The 25,842-nt window shown below is 35.2% G+C and overlaps 1 long non-coding RNA gene across 1 annotated transcript; it reads left to right on the plus strand.

Annotated features, from left to right (window-relative positions):
- The first annotated feature begins 18,155 nt into the window (after nt 1–18,155).
- LOC123529243 (uncharacterized) lies at nt 18,156–21,387 on the plus strand. Its single transcript, XR_006682087.2, has 3 exons — nt 18,156–18,265; nt 19,702–19,795; nt 20,834–21,387. It is a non-coding gene; the product is annotated as an uncharacterized LOC123529243 (long non-coding RNA).
- The last annotated feature ends 4,455 nt before the right edge of the window (nt 21,388–25,842 follow it).

Consider the following 25,842-nt stretch of genomic DNA (forward strand, 5'->3'; position numbering starts at 1 on the left):
GTTATCATTCTGACCAATATTCATGAAGATTAATTGAAAAATACAGCCTCTATCGCATACACAAGCTAAATGTTGACAGACGACAGACGACAGACAGACAGACAGACAGACGACGGACGCAGGACATCGAGTGATCAGAAAAACTCACCTGAGCATTGCTCTGGTGAGCTAAAAAGTCAGTGGAATACCAGTGGTTTCCGGTGGTTTCCAGTGGAATTCCACTGGAAGCATGAGTTTATAGTTATTCCACTGGAATTCCAGTGGTATCATCACTGGCATTCCACTGACAGTGGAGTTCTAGCAGAGTCCACTGGAATTCCAGTGGAGTCCACTGGCATTGAGTTTCACTGGAACCAATACCACTGGATTTCAACTGACCAGTGGCATTCCTATGAAATTTCTCTGTAATGTAAAATAATAATACTTAGATTATTTTTTCAAATGTTATCTTGAAACTTGTTCACATTATACCTATTTTTATCTCTAGGTTAGTAAAATCTCAGATATATAGCCTGTTGTCCAGATTATATTTATTGAATCATCTGATACAATAAATGTTATTATATAGTAGCACCTAAAGAGTTTAAAAGGGAAATAACTGATGTTTACATATTTCGTCTGCTGATGTGACATGAGTAGAAGATTTGTGAAAAATACCATATTATCATTCCATGAACATGGTTGTAGTGGAAGAAAAATTGCAGAATGATTTAAAATAGACAGTTCTACAGTAAATAAGTGTTTAAAGCATTTCAAACATACTGAAAATTTAGAAAACATGAATGAAACTAACAGAAGGAAGACTTTGATATTTGTTATTTAGCATCATCTAGTGGACCACTACCAAGATTATTCAAATTATTCCCCTCTAGAGGGTCAAACATGACCCGCCCTAGGAGTCACATGGATTATGCAGACTTTTGTACCATATAGTGAAAAACTTTTAAAATCTTCTTGTCAAAAACCACAGGGCTTTCATGTTTGCACTATCTAGTGGTTCTTTACCAATATTGTTCAAATTATACCCCTGGGGTGAAAAGAGGCTCCACCCTGGGGGTTCCATTAGTTTTACATTATATATAGATCTATATACTATAGGCAAAAAACTTTAAAAAAAAAACTTCTTGTCTCGAAGCCTTTTATATTTGGTATGTAGCATTGCCTGGTGGTCCTCTACCAAGATTGTTCAAATTATGTCCCTGGGATGAAAAGAGGCCCAACCCCGGGGTCCCAAGTTTTGCATAGACTTATAAAGGAAAAAAAGACTTTAAAAATCTTCTTGCCTGAAACCACAAGACTTAGATCTTTGATATTTGGTATTGTCTTATGGTCCTCTACCAAGATTGTTCAAATTATTACCCAGGGTGGAAAAGAGGCCCCACCACGGGAGTCCCAAGTTTTACACAGACTTATATAGGATTTAAAAAAAAAGATCTTCATGTCTGAAAGTTCAAGGCTTTGGCCTTTGATACTTGGTATTTAGCATTGCCTAGTGGTTCTCTTACAAGATTGGTCAAATTATGCACCTGGGATGAAAAGAGGCCCCAGCCAGGGGGTCATTTGTTTTATTAGTTTTATAGGGAAAAAAACTTCAGAAATTTTCTGATCTTATTTCCTAGACTGTTTAATTATAATAACCTGATGACCCAAAGTAATTAGGGGTCGCTTGACTGACCTTGACCTACTTTCATGTTTTTTAAGATACAGCCTTGAAATTTTGAAGACATGTACAGTTTTGCACAATAATCTTAAAACTGACTTTCAGTGAACTACTGACCTTTCTTAACATTTAAACATCTGTTTGATATTTGAAACATGAAGCTCATATTACTCAAGTGGGCAATACAGGGTCATCATGACCCCCTTGTTTTTAATTTGAATTGTCTGCTTTAAGCTCAGCAGGGAGAGAGCAGATCTATGGATCACAAGATTGTGAGGTCGATCCCTGGGCAAGGTGTATGTTTTCTCTGAGGATTTGATTTAAGACATTGTGTTTAAAATAATTGATCCTCTACATACTCGGCAGATACTTGCTGAGAACAGGTTAGTACTGGTACTGAATTCAGGAACTCTGGATAGGTTAACTGCCCACCTTTACTGACTCAAACATAATGAACTTTATTTCAATTAAGTTAGTAAAGCTAAAGTATGTGTATAACAAAGTCACTTCAATTTTTGTATGCTGGAAAAAGAACCCAGTTGCCTCTCTGAGTATGGGCACTTATTGGTAGAAACAATGCGATGTTCTACAAACTACACAAGACAATTTCAACGCTGGATTTTAATGGTATTTTACTGGAAACCAGTGGCTTTTCCACTCGATACCAGTGGTAAAACCAGTAGCTTTCCAATGGTTTCCAATGAAATACCAGACAATATTTCAGCTGGATTCCAGTGGTATTCCACTGGAATCCAGTGGCCTTTCCACTGAATACCAGTGGTAAAACCAGTGGCTTTCCACTGGTTTCCAATGAAATACCAGACAATTTTACCACTGGATTCCAGTGGTATTCCACTGGAAAACCACTGGTATTCCACTGGATTCGGTTGAAATACCAGACAATTTTACTGGTGGATTCCAGTGGAATTTAGCTGAAAGACCAGTGGCATTCCACTGGAAATCCAGAGAAAATTTTCTATAGGGGATAAGGGTGAAAATATTTTCAACTGATTAGAAGTGGTTCTCAAGTTATTGAAGAGAAACGTGTTTTCAAAGTTTAGGCCCCTGTATCCTTGACCCTTGACCTTTGACCTACTGACACACAAAACAGTAGGAGTCATCTAAATCATAAGCCTAATCATGCTATCAAGTATGAATGTTCTGAGTCCTGTAGTTCTGTGATTATTGAACGTAAACCATTCACTCTATCATATCGACAGACCCGAGTATAATGACTGACCGACCTACTGATGCGACCAATAAAAGCATTGTGCCCCTACTTTTTTGAAGGGGGGCATCTACATTCACTTATTCACTTTACAGATAAACAAAACCAATATGGGATATTTAACTTTATTGTTTTATATCTTTTCACATCCCTTTAACCCTTATCATGCTAAACACGACTGATTCTGCCTTTGTGACCTGCACTGTATATCATGATCAGCCTGCACATCTGTGCAGTCTGATCATGATCTGCACTGTTCGCCATTCAGTCAGTATAGGTATGGTTTTGGTAAGCACCCCTTAACAGTTAATGGTACTGTCCAAATTGGAACATGGACAAGTTCATTATAGAAATTTAGCAGGGTAAGGGTTTACAAGAGGGGTTTTGAAGGTATGGCAAAATGTTCAAGTAATGTAATATTGCTAACTTGCTTAGGACCAGAAGAAAACACTTTGTGGCACATATACTGGACCCCGTTCCAAATGATCTCCTTAGATTTACATTTACCTGAAGATGCTCTATGGGAAATTCCACCCCTACCACAAGCACATTCTCTGACCAGAAACCCACATGCTTCTTTGCGGCCAAAATCATTGAACAGCGTGTCTGTTGCTTACTTATAAAATTTCAACAAGGCATTCTGAAAGACAGCTATATCCCCCGCAGCTGTTATGGATTCGAAAGGGTTGATGGTATTGGGTGGAAGCATTGACATTGTTAAGTATATTCTATAGTCCATGTATGATGACATCAATGATTCTGTTCCAAGCGATATGCTAAGAGATCGCAGGAATAAGTTTAATATAAAAAGAAATCCAAGAGTATAAAATTCATCAACAAAACTCTGGCAAGTAGATCGGTTACTGAATATCACAAACTTATGAATTCACTTACCATTTTTGAACGTCTTTAATAATGTTACAAATTGATCAATGCGAGAAAATGGTCTGTGTATAAGGCAGAGGAAATCTACTCCAGACTGACAATCAAAGTTCGAGTATATTACAGCCAAGTTATATTAAATCCTTCAAGGGGTTTAGGAGATAAGGAGCGGACACAAAATGGAATGCTCAAACCTTTGACCTTGACCTTGAGCCAACATGGCTGACTCATGAGTCCTGCACATCATCTTGATGAGGTACGTGATCATTTGACCCATGTTTCATGATATCCTTCAAGGGGTTTAGGAGATACAGAGTGGACACAAAATAGAAAGCTCAAACATTTGACCTCAAGTTGTGACCTTGACCTTGAGCCAACATGGCTGACTCATGAGTTATGCACATCGTCTTGATGAGGTGATCATTTGACCAGAGTTTCATGAAAATCCTTCAAAGGGTTTAGGATATACAGAGCAGATAAAACCTTTGGCCTGGAGTTGTGAGTTCTGCACATGGTCTTGATGCAGTGATCATTTGCCCCAAGTTTCATGAAAATCCTTCAAGGGGTTTAGGAGATACAGAACAGACACAATATGGAAGGCTCAAACCTTTGACCTTGAGCTGTGACATTGACCTTGAGCCAACATGGCTGACTAATGAGTTCTGCACATCTCTTAATGAGGTGATCATTTGACCCCAGTTTCATGAAAATCCTTCAAAGGGTTTAAGTTATATGGAGTGGACACAATTGTTACGGACGGATGGATGGAAGGATGGATGGATGGAGACCATTCCTATAAGCAATTAAAAGTAGACAGCAAGGAATCCGAAATTGCAGTTTCTGTGCCATTTCTTCTGTTTTGCATATGCAAAAGAAGTATAAGTGCTTCTTTATTTATATGCACTTAGACCTCTTTCGCATTCATCCCTTGAATTATTTTAATAAGTTGCATTTTTGCTGAAATGCATACTCTGAATATTTTATTTATATAATCATTATGAAAGTTGTGACATATATTTGTACGAAATGTGTCTGAAATGTTGACTTTTGTGACATGATTTTAACTGTGCTGGACGACTTTTCATTTTTTCTATGACACGCTTGTCGCTGCTTTTTGCAATCTGATTAATGAATCTTCAAGATGTATAATAATAAATGACAGGAAGCTTGGTTACAGTAATACCTGACATACAAGTAAATATCTTCTTAAAATTATGACTACCATTCAAGTCTCGTTGAAACAGTTACAATAATGGTTTAGACACTTGAGCCTCAATTTTGTTTATGACTGACATTCATATATGATTTCATCAGTTTTAGTAATGGTCTATACACATGAGGTAGTCTTATTCATGGCTGACATTCATGTCTGACTTATGGTCTAGATAGTGGCAATCTTCTTGATGAATGACATTCATAATATATGACTGTTCGGTTACACGATGGTCTAAACAAAAGATAATCTCCTTCAGGACTCAGACATTCATTGTCTGACTCAGTCATGACTAACATATATGTGATATCTGACTGTTCAATTACAATGCTGGTCTAGAAGCCTGGAAAGTTTCTGGAATCAAAACACATACTGTACCTTGCACTTTTCTAAACAAGGGAGCCATGACCACCCTAGGTCGCTCACCTGACATTCACAGCTGGATTGAATAATAACTATTTCAAAATTAGGCCAGCAGTTTCAGAATAGAAAATTTTTCCACACAACCATATAGGAAAAACTAGTCCCACCCCCTGGCAGCAACCTTTTTTAACGAAACAGAATGATTTAATGGAATTTGGTAGAGGGTCACTCAAGAAACAATGCTGCGAAATTATTTTCAAAGTGAGCCTGCAGTTTCAGAGGTGAAGATTTCTGAAGTATTAAATATAGTCATATACAGGGCTCCGGAAATTTTGGTAACTCAATCGGTCCGAAACGAAAGTCCTGACATCGGCGCTATCCCACCTACCGCATTCCCAATATTACATATTTTGTAAAACGTGATAGGGTAAAAAAATAAGCATGTCATGCATTAAAACTGAGTTACCAGTCACCGCGCGTTACCATACAATGAAGACAGTTATTCAGTGTTATGTGTGATCGATACTTTGTTTAAATTTCGATGTTTTCCGAGATAATACGAGGCATTGACACCGTAAGCGTAACTAGTCTAAAAGCCAACGCACGTGACTTCAATACCGTATACACGGTAGATACTTTGTGATGTTTCCTCATTCTTTGACGGAATTCTATAAAATACAATGCGTCAAAGTGAGTTCAACGACACATATTCTCTGCTAAACAGCCTCAGTATTTAAAGAATACTCTGCCGTGGACCGAATGTGTACGTTATTTGAACGCTGAGATCGAATTTCCCGCATGTATAGTACCAAAACGTCACGCGGGTTGGCCACGGATATTTCATTTCACTTAGGTTGTACTTCAATAAGCAACTACATTTTATAAAGTTATATGTTCTCTTCTGATGTAAACAAAATTTCATTTTGAAACGTTTTTTAAAAGACCGATTTGATAAACAGTGCCACTCCGGTTTTCTTTATCATTCGTGTTTGCCCGTCCATTTTTTTCTTTTTTGTACAGTCGAGTTGCAAAGACGATTTTCTGCATTTGTTTCAACTGGAGCCCCAACAAATGAATCATGCAATTTTTTCAAATCAAGTAATTATAAAAAAAAAATTTATCGGTTTTCCGTGTGATGTCTCATTAAATCAAAGACCTATAATGTACAATTTTAGCTCTTTGATTAAATGCAGCGACCATTTGTTTGTTACCGTGATCAAACATAGCCTTTTGAAATAAACCATCCATCGGATTCTAAATAAAAGAAGTGGATCCCCGTCGAAATGATTTGGATCCTGTCAGAAACGTTAGGAAACCAGTCAAAAATGTTTAATACACCTGTCTGCAAACATTAAAGGATGTGCCGCACGAGCACTGATTGCTTCACGCGCTAATTACGGACCGATTATCAAAGTGACAATCACACCGATTGACACATTTATTGATTATCTGAAGGTGCAACCAAAAATTTCCTACTTGGCAGGTGATCGTGTATTGAGATATAAGACCGAAATTTATACTTTTCTCCATTTTTACGGGACCGATTTTTTTCCTTTTTTCACTTCACGAATCGGTCTGAAAAGTCAAAAATCGGTCTAAAACCGACAAACCGGCAAATTTCCGAAGCCCTGGTCATATACAAAAAAAACTTGTCGTCGCCCCTGGCAGCCATGTTCTTATACAAAACAAGATGCTTGGAGGAATTTGGCAAACAGTCACCCAAGGAACACTGCTGAAAAGTTATTCTGAAATCAGTGAGAAGTTTCAGGGATGATTTTCAAAGATTGTCCATATAGCCAGTGGTAAAACTAATCAAGCCCCCTGGCAGCCGTGTTTTTTAACAAAACAGAAAGATTTGGTGAAGGAAACAAAGGAAATATTTCTGTGAAATTATTTCAAAATTGATCCAGCGGTATCTGATGAGTTTTTTCTTTTGGTTGCCATGGCAACCATAATTTTGCATGGATGGTCTAGATTTGAAAGAATCTGAAAGGGAACTACCCAAGGAATAATCTGTGAAGTTTGGTTGAAATTGGCATTGTGATTTCGGAGATAATTTTTAAAGAAATTGTTCATGTTGATGGACGGACATAGGGACGAGGGAGCAAAAGGAAGACAGATATCCAAAGATTTTAAATGCTCACCATAAGCACTTCATGCTCAGGTGAGCTGAAAAGCCAAAAACGTACTAAGATTCTTCTGGAAAAGTTGCCCATATAATCAATCAAGAGTCATAAAGAATGACAAGTTAATGCACTTACAGAAATTAACTGAGAATTTTAGTTTCTCACCAGACTTATAGGACATGAAACAATACCAGACTGACTACCTCAGTTATTAGACTGTTATTTTACATAAAATTAGCAAGTCTACTCATCCTGTCTGTTTACATTATAGAAGACTTTAAAGGTGGTCGGGACGCTTGGTTAGGTTACTTAAACCTCTGAATGGTCATAGTTATGATGAAGATGTTTGACTGAGCATGCATATAGACCAAAAATGCCCAGAAAGTAACAAATAATGGGTTTTACTGACAGCCGGCGTTAAGGCTAGTCTGATCCGCCGGCTGTTGGTAAAACCCATTATTTTGTGGCTTTCTGGCAATTTTCAGTCCATATGCATGCTCAATCAAACATTTCCATCATAACTATGACCATTCAGAACCTCTAACCAAGCGTCTGTGGGATCAATCACACTTAAGCTACATTTTATGACATTTTTCATATAATATTATTCTGTCAGAGATATATTTAAGGAACAAAAAGACCCATTACCTAGATTTAGAGCCCTACTAGAAATGTATGTTATTATTTTTCATGAAGTTTTGTAAATGCTCCCCCTCTCCCCAACCTTTAATATGGAATTATTTCACTTTTGATTTCAATGTAATTTCAAGCTTTACATTTGCATTCGACAGAATCTGATATGATATCTTAAAACAAATATTCAAAAAAAAAAGTTTGAAAACAGAGCATAGCTTTCAAATTCATTTATTTCTTTGAAAAGGGAGGTAATAATAATTATACGAACTTGCATTTCTAATGAATTTTGGCTAAATACACAATTGTCAATCCAAACCTTTTGACAAATATATTACAACAATTCTTACATTCATAGCATTCAATAGGAAAACTATGCTTATGAAACTTACACTGAAATAACTGTTAAAAATAACTGGCTGAATAACAAGAGCTGTCAGTGGACAGCGCGCTCGACTATTCTCAGTGCTTGATAGTATAATATAAGCAATGAGTAAAATTTTAACATTACAATAAGCATATTCTAAGTCGAAAAGTGGCCATAATTCAGTCAAAATGCTTGATAGAGTTGCCTCCTCCTTTTTACAGACTGGGGTCATGATGGTAAACAAGTATGCAAAATATGAAAGCAATACCTCAATGGACTTTGAAAATATTTGGGGTGGTAAGCAAACTTTAACATTTATTCTAAGTCTAAAAGGGGCCATAATTCAGTCAAAATGCTTGATAGTGTTGCCTCCTCCTTTTTTACAGACTGGGGTCATGATGGTAAACAAGCATGCAAAATATGGAAGCAGTATCTCAATGGACTTTGAAAATATTTGGGGTGGTACGCAAACTTTAACATTTATTCTAAGTCAAAAAGGGGCCATAATTCAGTCAAAATGATTGATAGAGTTGCCTCCTCCTTTTTACAGACTGGATTCATGATGGTAAACAAGTATACAAAATATGAAAGCAATATCTCAATGGACTTTGAAAATATTTGGGGTGGTACACAAACTTTAACATTTATTCTAAGTCGAAAAGGGACCAGAATTTAGTCAAAATGCTTGATAGAGTTGCCTCCTCCTTTTTACAGACTGAGGTCATGATGGTAAACAAGCATGCAAAATATGAAAGCAATATCTCAATGGACTTTGAAAATATTTGGGGTGGTACGCAAACTTTTACATTTGTGTGACGCTCACGCTAACGCTCACGCCGACGCCGGGGCGAGTAAATTAGATAGCTCCCCTAATCTTCGAATAGTCGAGCTAACAAAAATGTCCTAACAAACTAAACAAGAAGCTGCGTTCAATAAACGCTTGATGTCCCCAGTGGCATCCTTGTCGATACAAAGCAACCTAAGTCCAAAACAAGGTCAAGGTCAAACTGAGGTCAGGTGATGTCTGAAGATGAGGAATGGCCACAGGTTACATCTGCATTAGTATCAAGTCTTTCTAGTAAGGGGCATTGATGCTAGACGAAACGGTCCCATTTGGTTAACCAAGAGATGGCCCATATAAAGCAACCTAAGTACAAAATGAGGTCAAGGTCAAACTGAGGTCAGGTGATGTCTAAAGATGAGGAATGGTCACAGGTTACATCTGCATTAGTATCAAATCATTCTAGTATGGGGTATTGATGCTAGACGAAACGGTCCCATTTGGTTAACCAAGAGATGGCCCATATAAAGCAACCTAAGTCCAAAATGAGGTCAAGGTCAAGGTCAAACTGAGGTCAGGTGATGTCTAAAGATGAGGAATGGTCACAGGTTACATCTGCATTAGTATCAAATCATTCTAGTATGGGGTATTGATGCTAGACGAAATGGTCCCATTTGGTTAACCAAGAGATGGCCCATATAAAGCAACCTAAGTCCAAAATGAGGTCAAGGTCAAGGTCAAACTGAGGTCAGGTGATGTCTAAAGATGAGGAATGGTCACAGGTTACATCTGCATTAGTATCAAGTCATTCTAGTAAGGTGTATTGATGCTAGACAAAACGGTCCCATTTGGTTAACCATGTACGGACAGATGGGCGGACAGGATAATCACTATATGCCTCCCGCATCAGTAGATGCCGGGGGCATAGAAAGATTTCCATTAGACATATAAATTTCAATTCCCTGTGTGATACAGATGAGTATGCCTCTGGTAAAAGAGTGAAAGCATTAATGGGCAAGACCACTTTAAAGATACAAAATTTCTCAATTAATGGAACAAGACACTTTTTTCCATTTAACTTGATAAGATTATTTCTTACTGCACTTCCAGAACAAATGCTTCAAGCAATTTCTTCAATATTCAACAGACTACATTTTAAGTAATTTTAGCAGTTTTGTTCTACTTCGGTGAAAATATCAATTTTCCATTAAAAGCATTTCATATGCCTTCAGAGCACTCAGTATTTCATAGGGGGACTTAGGTTCAACAGGGAATAAAAATTTAAATTTAATCTAAAAACTGTTCTACTTGTAAGTCCTCCATCTCTGGTTCATGCAGAGAAATTGGCAGTTAATTGCAGAGACCAGGAGAGTACTAGTACAAAATCTAGAAACACTGGTTAAATTAACTGCCTGAACCCAAATCCTCATGTTACACAACTCAAATACTGTTGAAAAACACCCTTAAACCCGGAACAAACAATATTGTCTGTGAGAACCAGACAACTTCCCCACTGAAGCAGAGATGCATGACTTAAGCATTTTTTTTCATCTTAAGTTACCTTTGGAACAGGAACTGTCTTAATGGAAAGAAAAAAACAACATTTTTTTTTACCATTTCTGAACTCAAAATTCCTAAATGATGTATACATAACTGCTGATGTTTTCATGATGAAGTAAACAATAGACTATTAAAATGCTATCCTACATCTGCAAATAATACCCAAAACTTTATCTTGATAATTATTATGTTACAGTAAGCTTCATTTTTTCCCAATTTAGATATTACTTCTGATGACATTTTCCCAATTTTACCAATGTTGGTGGCATTCCCAAATTAATGAAAAACAATGGCCTGTGACTTTACACACATTTTCTTCTATCAAATCACCACAGACAATATTTGCCTTGCTTGCCATCAAACCTACAGATTGCTGATTCACAGTCTGTTGCCCTGCCTGCTGACCCTATACCGAGCTACCAGTATTAATCAGTGTATACAGGGAATACACGCTGAATCTTAAGTCACTTTAAACAATAATAAACATATGGGTGGTTTTCAAAATAATGAAGCTTTTTCTTCTCTCTCACCGTACTTTAATTCAGTTCAGTTTTAGAATGTGTTTTGGAGCAAAATATATCCAAATCAATGTACTCAATAAATGTGTGCAATTTTATCTTGATGGCTTAAGCAGTTTTAAAAGTTATATTAAATTATATAGCTAATTCTGTCCCCTGTGCACCCAAAAAAGTGTGACATTTTGCATGAAGTATAGTTTTCAACTGAGCTTTACTTTTTAAAACCATGATTTATTGTTACAGCTTTGGCTTTTTAATGTAACTTAAACTCTGCACATTTAAATAAAATACTTCTTTTCATTACCTACATCTTATTGTTACCAATATTTCACATCTTGTGATGGAACCCTTTTCACGAAAAATAGTGAAAAAAATACTAAATTTAAATGTTGAACACTACAATTTCATAACCCTATTACTTTTCTAAAGTCTTAATGTTTTTCTAAGATCTTTATCCTTTCAGCTGTGAAGACACAGTATGATTTTTTTCTTTAATAAATCTACTTTCTCAGAAACTTGATGAATGTCTATACACCTAAAAATGTCCCCTGTGCACCTTTTCAGTTGTTAAGTGTCAGATTTCTTTTATTCTTTAAATAAAATGGGATTTTACTTTATTTTCCTTGAAAGGGAGTTACAACAGATACAAAAGCAGCCTTCAACTTCACATATTACCGACTGTTAAACATTCACAAGGCCAAAAGTGATGTCCCCTGTGCACACTTTTTTTTGACATATATCAATTATCATAGCATTACTGTAATTTGTGGTGGCATTTCTATATTCTTAGCAGTGTGTATGCAAAATTTAGGCATTACTTGATAATTTAGCATTATATAAGAAACCCTGGACAATTAAAAATTCATTGTTTGCATTTTTTTCCGAAGTTGCCAATTTTCAAGTTTAAAAGTGGAAATATCAAGTTTATTGCTTCTTAAGCTCTTAAGTTTACCTAAATATGTAAATGTTCACTAGTAAATATTATGTAGTTAAAAGAATTTTACTTACCATGAACATATTCTATGAATAAATATTTTGATACAATTTGTCCCCTGTGCACCCTTTTTAGTAACATTATAAAGTATGTATGAATTTTACTATTCTATTTTATCATGCATGGTATTTTGTCATTTTTCTAATATGAAAAAGCAGTTCATGTAAATTAAATTATTTCAATTTGTTAGTTATGTAAAAAGTCACTTATTTTTCATTTAAAGCATTACATTTTGTTGAATTTTCATGTTTTTGTAGTGAAAATTTTCAATTTTGTAGTTATTTTGTGGAATAAACTATTTTTTGATAGTATTTGTCTAAAGTTTATTACCAGTAGTCTTTTTATGAATAGAAAACTAATAATGGATGAATATTACACTGATCTTCAGTATGTGTCCCCTCTGCGCCCCGGCGAAATGTTTAGTTATTCTTCATGAAGTCTTCATGAAATATGCATGAAGTCTTCAAGAAGACACTTCATGAAATCTTCATGAAGAAGAAGTGAACAGAAAATGGGACATATTCATAAAAAATTCCTAAAATGCAGATTCATGAATTTTTTATGAAGTTGAGACTTCATAATAAATTCCTAAAATCAAGCAGTTTGTCCTAATGAAAAAAAGCATGAAGATTTCATGATGTCTTCATGCAGAATAACTCTTAATAAATTCAAGAAACTGTCCCTTCATGAATACTTCATGCAGAAAAATTCTTAAGCAACTTTAATGAAGAAATTATGATTTTTTTTGTTCACAAATCTAATGTCCCATTTTCTGTTCACTTCTTCTTCATGAACAATTCATGAAGAAATATTCATTTCGAACTTCATAAAACATTGAATGCTTGTCTTCATGAACTCTTCATGAAGGTATTCCATTGGTATTTAAATGGTATACCAGTGGTAGATTTCACTGGCATTCCACTAAAAGTTTACCACTGGTATAACAGTGAAATGCCACTGGCATACCGGCAGTACTTCACTGAAATACCCCCTGATATTTCAGTGGAATACCAGTGGCATACCTGATCTTTCAGTGGAATACCAGTGGCATACCAGCAGTATTCCACTGAAATGTTGATGGACGCACGACACACAACTGGACAACTGACAACGGACATTAAGCGGTCACAAAAGCTCACCATGAGAATTTGGCTCAGGTAAGCTAACAAAAGTGTACAAACTTTGCACTGTGCTTTGTGACTGCATAATTATTCAAATTACAGAAGAACAAAAGTATATATTTCACTTTTACTTCACCCACCTAAGGATAACTGTAACAAAACTAAGTACTTAATCGAAGTTTTATTAAAACATTGAAATTTGTCAAGACGTATGTGTCCATGTCAGCACAGCCTCTTTATTCCAGCTTGACTATTTGCTTCCTAACCTTGTCATTCAGGGCCTTTGTGACTCTCTCCCATCTCTCCTCCTTTCCATGTGTATTGAGATGTGACCTGTAATGTGAAAGAAAGAAGAATGTCTTGAAGGAAAATTGTATTTTGATCTCATACCCTGCTTAAGGTGCCACTGTGGCCGAGCGGTTAAGGTCGCTGACTTAACCCTTAGCGTGCTGGCGGCAAGTGACTTTGCCTTTGCGAACAGTGCAGATCAAGATCAGCCTGCACATCCATGCAGTCTGATCATGGTCTGCACTGTTCGCTATTCAGTCAGTAAATTTTCAGCGAACACCCCTTTTAACAGTTAATGGTTCTGTCCAAACTGAAACATGGACAAGTTCATTATAGAAATTTAGCAGGGTAAGGGTTAAAATCACTTGCCCCTCACGAGTGTAGGTTATAGCCTCTCTGTGGGCATTGAACTCTTCATATGATGAAGTCATCCTATGGCTTACAGAAGGTCGGTGGTTCTACCTAGGTGCCCGCTTGTGATAAAATAATGCATGGAAGGCACCTGGTGTCTCTTCTTTCACCGTCAAAGTTGGAAAGTTGCCATATGACCTATAACGTTAAGGCCACACCAAAATGTAGTTATTCATCGGAACCTTTTCTGGAAAAAATGAGGCACGAGCTAAAAATAATTTAAGTATTTGTTTTTGTTTTGAGTGAAGAGGAAGAAATATATTTCACGGTTTAAAAAAGAATGTAAACACTGGTACATTTTGGGTTTTGTTACATTTTGACTGGCAGACAGGCACAACAAAAAGAATTAAATCATGGAAAGAGGTAGTAACATTGGCATACAGTATCAGTAATCAAATCATTACTGTTAGAAAATATGTAACATACAACAATGCACAATCATGAAATAGATAATTTACTTGAATATTTAGTAAAATTACTGCTATGAAAATGTAGCATTTTAGCTGGACTTTTCAGATTTTCGATGTTTCTGATAAAGTGAAATATCTAATATATGTTACTACTAAAGCCTTTGATGTGAAACTTAAAATAGTTATTTACTATTATATCAAATCTACACCAGGAGAAACAATCACCACAACTCGTATTTGAATTTTGACAGAGTTACACCACTTTTTGTGCCCCCCCCCCCCCCCCCCCCCCCCCCCCCCCCCCTAAGTAAATAATTATACAAACTGTTATACTGTCGTCTGTAGGAGCAACAGTGGCGTCGTCACTTTGGTCAGCTGTGGATCATTTTGGTCTATCTCAGATCATTTTAGAATAAAACTAAAATGCACATGGCCACCTGTGAAATAAATTAATAATTGCTTTAGCACATCCAACCAAATCATTTTACATGCTGGAAAGATAAAAATATGCTGGGATTTTACTAGAAAGATAAAAATATTTTCTCGATTATGTTGTGTTCCTGTGACTGTCACATGGTTTGACAAAAATATGAATTTGCTTCACAATCACATTCCAGCGGTCTGCAAAACTTATATTTTGGCATTTTGTTTCCCTTATTAAAGCAAATATTCATGCCGAGAAATAAAATGTTTATCTTCGTCATGAAAGTGTAAAAAATGCTGTAATCCGTAACCCCCAGTGTAGGAACTGGACCTGTTAAGTTATTTAAATATTCAAAACCACTTGCAGCAAGTTGCTATAGATGTTTTCAGACGGACAGACGTACAAAGCCACACGATACATGTACCAATATAAACCAATCTAATCACAAACGTTAAAGCACGGCATTGGGTACGAAGTGGTCTGTGTACGCGTGGTAGCCCAGAACTTACTTGCAATTATCAACGAAGGATGCCATTTTCCCTGGAATTTGGTATGTATGCAATCGCCAGGCATGTCATTCTCTAATCAATGCAGATGTGCTTACAATCGACCACCGCTTCTCACCAATCCAATAAACTAAACATTTTTCGGGTAAATTCTGTTCAGTAGCCATTTTTCAAACAAATTCCGCCAAGAAATATGCGCGGTCGATTTCGGTAGTTTCCGGTATTTTCCCGGAAATCTCCGATTCCATTCATTGCTGGTTTGTATCACTTAATTCTTTTGTTTTTCTTTAATTAATGCTATTTTGACAAAAACAAGATTAACGTACATCTAAAATAATAACATGATGGGAAAATTATGATATTACAAAGTTCTATAAATAAAAAATGTGCGGTGGCGCTAATTAGCACGTGATGCAAACGAATACCAGTCGTTTCACCCCCTGGATGTTTCACCCCTAGTTGTTTCACCTCCCAAAACCCTAGTTGTTTCACCCCCCATTTGAATATGAAAAGTATGATTGATTTAAGCTGAAGTTTCAGTTTAAATTATCTAAAAAGAGGTTTAATCCTAAAAAGTATGGCTATAAACATGCAATTTAAATTATGATATATAATAATGTTAGTTGATCAGTTGATGTATGGTGAATAAGCCTTTGTAGATAATACAGCAACTTTTTTGTTGTTGTTTTTAATGTGTCAATAAATTATAAATTTAGATATTTAGTGTTTTCAAAACACTAATTTATAATTAAAATCAGCAACACAAATATAATTAATGACATAGTTTAATCATAAAAGATATATTTGATTGATGTAAACAAATATTTATGTGATATTAAGTATAAAAGTTTTTTTTTCAAATGTGCTTACATAATTTTATGTCATTGATGATGACTAAGTTCACTTTGATTATATGTGTATAAATGAAAGTGGTGATACTTGTTAAGATACTTATGTGATTTTTTTTCAAAATTAAATGCTTATTTTTGAAGGAAAATAGTTTAATAATGTATAATATAATAAAATATATGAAAGTAAAAGTGTTTCCTTGTTTAATTCAATAATGAATGAAGAATGACCCTTTCTGTCTTTAGTTATACTTTGTCTGGAATGTAGAATGTGTATCAAGTGTCAGCTGCCAATCAGTGACACATTAATTTCACAGGAATTTCAAAAATGAACTGACACAGAATTTCACAGGAATTTCATAGGAATTCACACCTCCCTGAGTAGCCTCTCCCCAACCCAACCAGCAAAACCTTGCCAGTTTATCTTTAACATCCATTAAAATTAGGTATTTTTGGCTTTTTCTTTTAAATTCTATATTCTGAAATAAATATCAAGGAGTAAATGAGAGAGTTCTAAGTGCAATTAAATAAAGAAACACTTAGAACTTTTTCGCATTTTAAATGTATACCTCTCGATAATTATTATGCAGTCTTTACATTCATTGAAATAAGTCTTGTTGTGTAATGATGTTTTTTTTTGTTTTTTTTTTTAGAAATTAGTATGTAGTCATTTTGTTCTGATAATACTAATTATTTTTTCACTGATTTTTTTTCCATTTGACTCAAAGTTATCTACACATTTTGCCTAAAATAAACATTCAAGCAAATTAATTTATTGAATAATTTACAAATTTAACTATAATCTGCAACAATTTTTTTTAAATACTACAGAATTATTATAATAAACTTAATAAAGATTATTCTGTAATTCAAGAGGTTACTATGATAAGTTTTCTAAGTTTCTAAAATATGTAGTCTTTTTATTGAAATAAATAACAATTTTTTACTGATTCTTTTTTCAGTTTGACTCAAAGTTATCTACACATTTTGCCTAAAATAAACTTTCAAGCAATTTTATTGAATAAACAATTTTACAAGAAGGATTATCATAATGTTACCTTTTTTATATATTTTTTTTTTAGAGTTTTTCTAAAAAAATACCTAAATTATTTTGATTTATTCAGAAATAAAAAATGTATGTACAAAAATTAACATATTTAATTCAATAGACCTATTAACTGCAAATTTTTTCATAAGGCCTAAAAAAAAAATTCTTTGTTTCCAGTAACATGCTCAAAAAATTTAGGGTAGGTAGGTCGGAATTTTTTTTTTTTTTTTGGAAATTTTTTTTATTAAGGGAGACTTTTCGGAAATTATTTTTTTGTCAACAAATAAGGGGGTTATGCCTTTAGAGCATCAGTAAGTTGATTTCTAACATCACTGGCCATTTTAAAGCATAAAAAGTGCAGTTTTGCATCTTTTTGCTAAAAAGTTGAAAAAAATATTCTCCAAGGCCATAAAAACATTTAGGGTCGGGCCAAAAATTTAGGGTAGGTCGGGATACCGGAAACAAACAATTTTTTTTTTTACGCCTAAGACTGCAGAATTATTCTTAAAAACTTAATCAACATCATTTTTTATTTCCAAATAAAGTTGCTGAATATGTTGATTAAGTATGTGCTCAAGTTCTGCTGTTATGCTTCTTTGATCTGAGACTGCTCAACACCTACCATTAATCAAAGATCAGTCAAGTATAACAAAAGATCATTTAACACCTATTTAATCACTATAAATAATCAGGGGGTGAAAGTCTAGGGGTGAAACAACAAGGAGGTGAAAAGTCTAGGGGAGAAACGTCTAGGAGGTGAAACGTCTTGATACCATGCAAACAAACCGTTCAACAACAACAACACGAGGAAACATGCGTGAAAAGGCAAACAAACAATATTTGTAAACACGAGAACAACTGCTGGCGGTACACATTATAAGAAGGTTAGAAAATCTTCATGGATTTCTATTTCCAGAATAAAATCCTGTCAAACATAGTGATAATCAAGTTTTCAGAATAGAGCACGATGTATCCGGATTTTTGTTAGTCCGGAAATGTGCTTACTTTCACTCAAGGTTTCTAACGAAATTGCAGAATATGTAATGTAATCCTTATCTGTGGTCACCATGTGCTTCACATCACACCCCACTGCTTTTTTGCCGACTGTTACACGAATGATATTGTTTTAAATTATCAAATACCCAATTTATATCGTATACATGTACTGTATCCGAATTTGTGTCATTCGATATACTCTGCAGATCGAGTACGAATTTTCACCAAAAGCAGTTACAATTTTGCAAGTATTCTTTATTGAAATAGCCTAGCTGCGACTGTTTGGACATGTTCTACCGTGGTCATTTTTATTTGGTTGCAACTGAACATTTGATTGTTGTTGTTGTTGATCTACTTTTTTATAATACGGGAGGTCATAAGGTATCAAGTCAAAACGTCCCCTAGTGGCGTTTTACATAATAATAAAAATAAAAGTAGTTATTATAACAATATTAATAATAACAGCCTAATTGTAACAAACAGCCATGACCGCACCCCTCCCCTTATGTATTTACAGGGGGTGTTATGACCTGGTAATTTTTGGAAGGGGGTGTTTTTACCAGAAAAGGGGGACGTTTTGACCAAAATGGGGGGTGTAATGACTAGGGGATGTTTTGACTAATATCCGGTCATGGCGATGACTGATGCCAGTGAACACGATGTACTGTTGTCATGTACTCCGAAAAGATTAGTCAAAAATTCTACTACAAGTGTTTGAACCACATGTATTTCAGCTGGGAATAAAAATGCGGTTTGCCAAAAATGGTCCTGCATGAACCAGAAAGTACATTTTGACAGTTGGCAGTAAAATAAGCTAATTGTTTATAACACTGCCCATGAAGACATTCTGTGAATATTATAATTAACATCAATAATTTTGCGTCTGGCAGGGCATGATCAAAACATGTAGTTAGCAGCTAGTTAGGTTTACAGATGATAAGATGTATGAAAATTTATATATTGAAATTTTATGGTTCGGCATGAACACGTTTAAGCAGGGCACAGTGCCTGTCTAAATAGGGGGTGGGGAAAACCTGCATATTGTTGCATTTAACATTTGAACATTGTGATGTCTTTTAACTACACTGACATAACATTTTTCAGTGAAAAACAGTAGGGCGAATTTAAATATAAAAAAATATTCACAAAAAAGTCATAATAAAATATTATGCTCAAAGATCGATCAATAGTCATGATAGTTGCAAAGTTTACAGCATGTTACAATGCCAATTATGTGGTCAATCATGCGCGGCCTTTGGTATTGGTTTCTTATGTGTTTGTCATGGAAGAAGCAGGATGGATATAAAATTAATTTGTTTTTCAGATCACTTTATTGGACGAGAAGTTGTTATGCCTACAAATTTCAGACGTTGCATCTTGAAGACAGCGATCACTTCATGATCATTCTCACAGGAAAGGTAGATTATTTTTGTTTAATACAGTCACGTCCATAATTTCATGCACACTTGATCCCCTTCTGTAATTACATGGATTTAACTCTTATCATGCTGCACATGATTGGTTCTGCCTTTGCGACCAGTGTAGATCTTGATCAGCCTGTACATCCGTTTTCACTGTTCATCATTCAGTCAGTATTTTTATGGTGAGCACATTAAACAGTTAATGGTACTGTCCAAATTGGAAGCTCATGCACAGGTTCATTATAGAAATTTAACAGGGTAAGAGTTAAAGGATTTTAATCCTGAATTATAAGGTTATTGTCACCCAAATTAACCTTTTTATGCCCCCCGAAGGGAGGCATATAGTTTTTGAACCGTCTGTCGGTCTGTCCGCAATTTTCGTGTCCGGTCCATATCTTTGTCAACCATGGATGGATTTTCAAATAACTTGGCAGGAATGTGTACCACAGTAAGACGACGTGTCGCGCGCAAGACTCAGGTCCATAGCTCAAAGGTCAAGGTCACACTTAGACGTTAAAGGTCATATTTCATGATAGTGCATTGATGGGCGTGTCTGGTCCATATCTTTGTCATTCATGCATGGATTTTAAAATAACTACGGACGAATGTGTGGCACAGTAAGACGACATGTCGCGCGCAAGACCCAGGTCCGTAGGTCAAAGGTCCTAAACTCTAACATCGGCCATAACTATTCATTCAAAGTGCCATCGGGGGCATGTGTCATCCTATGGAGACAGCTCTTGTTGTTTTTATTATACATTTAAGTACATGTACTAAACCAGAATTAATTTTATCCAATAGTTATTGATCAGACACTAATTTTTGCTTTAATGGAAAGATGGTGGTATTAATGCCCCTTTACCATTCTTACATATACTGAAGAAATTTATTAGTGTCCACTTCTTTAAAATAGCTATTTAAGACAATATAGCAACTGTTGAAGGTCTAACGTTGAAGCTTTGGGTCATTTGATTTCAAAATACTTTAATTTTGTTCAGTTATAAAATGTTCAGGTATTTTCTGTTCTAATTTCAGTGAAGAGAAAATGGCCAACAGGGAGTGTATATTGGGAAAATTGAAACCTTTCAAAGCAACTGATGAGTACTACAATCTTCTGCCAGAGGATGAAGCAGCAACCCCCAAGTCATTCACAAGATTACAAAAGGGCTATGAATTGTTTTTTTTTTTTCTTTTTTATTTGGCAAGCACAATTCTGCTGCCAAAACCAAGAATGCCTTCACAATTAGCTTCGAATATGATAATGGAGAACAGTGAAAGTTTTTGTTAGTAAGAAAATCAGTCTTGGAGAGGAAGGAAAGAGATCCGTGATAACAGATGATACCTTAAAGCACTATCTAGATAAATATATGTGCAAGTAATCTCGCATCAACAAATATGTGTCGTAACAGTGAGAAAGCTCATTTTCAAAAGTGTGTTTTTGGATATCAGACCAACCATGACATTTATAAACAGTCCTCCAGAGTTGGTTGAACACAGTACATGTACATTAGTCCGGAGGATTTAATCATAACTGCCACCAACAAAGTTGAAGTGGTTTTTACTGGTTTGAAATGTGAGGTGTAATCATACAGTAACAATTAATATGTATTAACATCGTTATAGCATTCAAGGTTTTTATTCATTTGTTTAGCTTATCTGAGCCAAAGGCTCGGGATGAGCTGTTAGTATGGGTTGGTTGTCCAGCATTAAACATCCTGTGTCCATCCTCAAGATTGCTTCTCTAAAACTACATATCAGATGTTTACCAAATTTGGTCTTTAACACCCCTCCTTTGACCACCATTCAAATTACAGGAAATTGTTACTTTGTGACCTTGACCATTGATCTAAGATATAAATTTATATTCATACTGAATGTTTTAGTACATTTGTAAAATGAGTATTGATTTAATTGATACAAGAATTGTATGAATCTAGTTAAAAACATCAAATTTTGATACCCATTATTTAATAGAAGTGTAAATGGAATTATGAGTGGCACTTATGTCTCTGTGACAAATCCTCAAAAAATTCACACACATTTTCTGTGTCAAACAGACATGTTATATATAAAAAATACAGTCAAGCAAATTGTTTAACTTTATTCGCTATATAATAATCTGTGCCAATTTACTTGTGATTTACTATTTCCATGCCAATAAATTATGCACTATATACACAGTTATTAAAATTGAAGTTTTATGAGGAAATTATCACTTTGCTTCTGATGTGTACCCTAGAATTTCATTTTAAGCTCGACTATTCGAAGAATAGTCTAGCTATTCTACTCACCCTGGCGTCGGCGTCGGCGTCGGCGTCGGCGTCACACCTTGGTTAAGTTTTTACATGCAAGTACATACAGCCATCAATTAAAGGCATATAGCTTTGAAACTTATTTTTTCTTTTTCTAGGTCAATTACCAACCTCTCTGGGTCAAGTCCCATAACTCTGACATGTATTTTGAGCAAATTATGCCCCCTTTTGGACTTTTAGGGATAGTTTATGAAGTTTTTATCATAATATACCCATGAAATATTTGTAAGATATTTTTCTTGCATTTTTTAAGAATGAAAACTAGTCATGAAAAATTCATAATTTATTCTTTTGGGACATGTAAGGAATGTTTTATGAAGTTAATGATCATAAAATACTCTTAAAATATTCATGAAATATTTACAAAGCATTTAATGCATTTTTTAAGAATGAAAACTAGTCATGAAAAATTCATGATTTATTCTTTTGGGACATGTAAGGAATGTTTTATGAAGTTAATGATCATAATATACTCTTAAAATATTCATGAAATATTTACAAAGCATTTAATGCATTTTTTAAGAATGAAAACTAGTAATGAAAAATTCATGATTTATTCTTTTGGGACATGTAAGGAATGTTTTATGAAGTTAATGATCATAATATACTCTTAAAATATTCATGAAATATTTACAAAACAGTTAATGCAATTTTTAAGAATAAAAGAGTTCATTAAAAAATCATTATATATCCTTTGCATATATTATGAAGTTTTTAAGAATTTTGTGAATCCTTCAATACTTCCTAATTTCTTCATGAAGAGGAAACCATCATACTTCATGAAGAAAACTTCATGAAGTGAGCTTAAGCATTGATAAAGGGTACTTCATGAATACTTCTTAAAAGTGTAAAAAATTCATTATTTTATGAATTCTATTTCGAAGGGGTATCTTTAAAATAACTCAATTTTGAGTAGACAATTCTAGAAATTAGAATTACTGGGCATTCTTGAAATTTGGCATGTGGTTTATAAACATGCAACATGTCAGAAAAAAGTTGGTTTTATAATTATATGATAGTTATTTTGCATTCAGCAACAACTTTTCTAGGTAAAGTTTTATTTTCATGTCAAATTTGTGCAGAAACACGGGTATGAAACGTTGCCTGCGGCACAAAATGTGCCGCGCTGAAATGAAGGCATCGCGCTTCCGACGGCGCAGGCATTGCGCAGGATGTTTACAAAAATAACGAGCACGGTGAGTAAAATTGAATGTTTTTGGTTATTGTCTTGTTACAGTAAACACATTTTAGAAATCGGGGAATGCAGCGGGATGTAGTTATGTCTTGCCGACAAATCCATGCCCAGTTTGTGAAGAAATGTGTAATATTGTTATTTTGCGTGTGTTTTTTATCGGATACAGTAACGTGAAAATTACAAAAGCAGTGAATATTCCGAGTCATTTCACATCCTGCAGAAAAAGGAATGATGCATTTCTGTAGTATATTATAAAAAGACATGATATCTGATCGATTGAGATAAAATACATGTCAAGGAAAAGGCATTTCCCTCGTTCTGCCGACTTTTCAGTCCAGTGCCGCAGGCATCTCGATGGTGCGCAGGCATCGCGAGGGGCGCGTCCTCTTGAATACTATTGTAGTCAGTAGTACGTGTAATTTCGACCACCTAACATGTATTAAAGTACAAAAAAATCAATAACAATGTAGTTCCTCCAGTTATTGTGTAAGACAAATCTTCTGAATCCGAACTTTATAATATTAATAGCTATTTTAAGAAGTTTGCAGTATTCTTTCTCGCTGTCAGGGTTCTTGCCAGGATTTCCTAAAGGCATGTTGCAGAAGGAGATTTTTTGACGAGCAAAGGGGTTGGTGCGGGAGGGGTGTCCCCTCCTGCATGGTGGGTATGGGGGTCACCCCAGAAAATTTTGTGTTACTACAACTCATTTTGGTGCATTCTGGTGCATTTCAGAGTGAAAAACATAGTGGTATTTTCAGTGATTAATAAGCATCATTTACATGTACAACAAGAAAAGATATTAGGTCATAAAAATCCTATGGAGTTATTTGCTGAATGACAATTAAAAGTTCATCAATTTTAAGTTGCTAAAAATGTTCATTTACTATTTATTGTACATAAAACAACACAATTTTAGCACTGCACACAGATCTATTTGTATTTTAAAGTTTATGTCTTCTATTTCTGCGGAGTTTATTTGCTGAAAACTTATCCATTTTAAGTTTTTGAAAAAAATGTCAACTGTTTGTTGTACATACATGTAAAACAACACAATCTGAGACTGTCATCCAGGGAAACGCTGGTTTCCATTTTGGATCAATGCCCGATTTCCTTTGGCCATTTGGCGTGGCTGGGAGGGATTCTGAAATTGTGACCGGGGCCTCCGTGGCCGAGTGGTTAATTATAAGGTCGCTGGCTTCTAATCACTTGCCCCTCATCGATGTGGGTTCCAGCCTCACTAGGGGCGTTGAATTCTTCATGTGAGGAAGCCATCCAGCTGGCTTATGGAAGGTCGGTGGTTCTACCAAAGTGTCCGTTCGTGATGAAATAATGCACGGAGGGTATTTCAAACTTTTCTCTACAAGTACTATTTTGAAAGTGACGACAGAAAACATTAATTCTTGCATTTTCTTTTCGATATTCCGCCCGAGAAAACACATTTCATACATGTGAAAAACATTAATATTACGGCGATAATGTTCAAAAGCATTTTACCGTGTTGACACAATTTTTGGCTTAATTCTTACATTGTCTTTCCTTGATTGCGAAAAAACATTCGGACGATAATTGTTGAATCATCTGTCATTATATCTAATGACATGTATAATCTTAAAACTCGCGAAAACAGTCACTTTCATGTACACATCACAAGATACCTCCTGTCAAAGGATTTAAAGGCGGAGCTACGATGAAATTTACGTCACACGTTCCACATATAGGAAGCTGTCATTGGTTTATCGGTTATCTTAACTGGCATCGCTTTACCTAAACTATCGGGTAGCACGTGGAAGCTTTCCGAATACACTATCGAATTAATCGGGGTGTTTATTGGGATGATTTTATGACATGTCGCTTCGGCAATTAAGGGATGACGGGGGAAATAAGGGATGTCGAATATACAACTCAAAGTCTGAAGGCATGTCGCACGCGACAGGCGATAACAGCCTGGCGAGAACCCTGGCTGTTTTGGGGAATGGGGCCAGGTCGATTCCAGTTGGGAAAATCACGTCATTTTATATCGAACTGGGATTATTTTCTCCTAAAATAACAATATTCAATTACCAAACATTGCCATTAGTAACAATCATTGATGCTTACTTCAAACCAAGGTACGAAAACCAGCATTAGAGCACAAAAACTGTCATAACTTTGTCATTTTTCAGCCAGTTTTGATGTTTTTGTTTCAGCATCAAGTATTGTTGTTTTTATTTTCTTTACAGTTTTGGCGTACTATTTTGATTAGCGATGAGCTGAGTTCCCCCACCCCAACCCTAACAAAAAAGAAAGAAAGAAGAAAAAAAAGAAATGGCGAAAAAATCGTTTTGGTTTCCGAAGAAAAGGAACTAAACAAGACAAAATAAAAACAACGTAAAACACGAAACTTCCCTTACAACAATACTATTCAGAAATTTTATGTGGAAAGAACAAATTATGAAGTTAACGATTGTTAAGTATCTTGTTAATTTATATTTTCAGATGAATGTGCATTCAGTGTATATTAAAGGGAAAAGAAAATCATTCAGAACTCTTATGGTCAG

Source organism: Mercenaria mercenaria, chromosome 13, assembly GCF_021730395.1.
Source record: "Mercenaria mercenaria strain notata chromosome 13, MADL_Memer_1, whole genome shotgun sequence".
NCBI classification, from domain to species: Eukaryota; Metazoa; Mollusca; class Bivalvia; order Venerida; family Veneridae; genus Mercenaria; species Mercenaria mercenaria.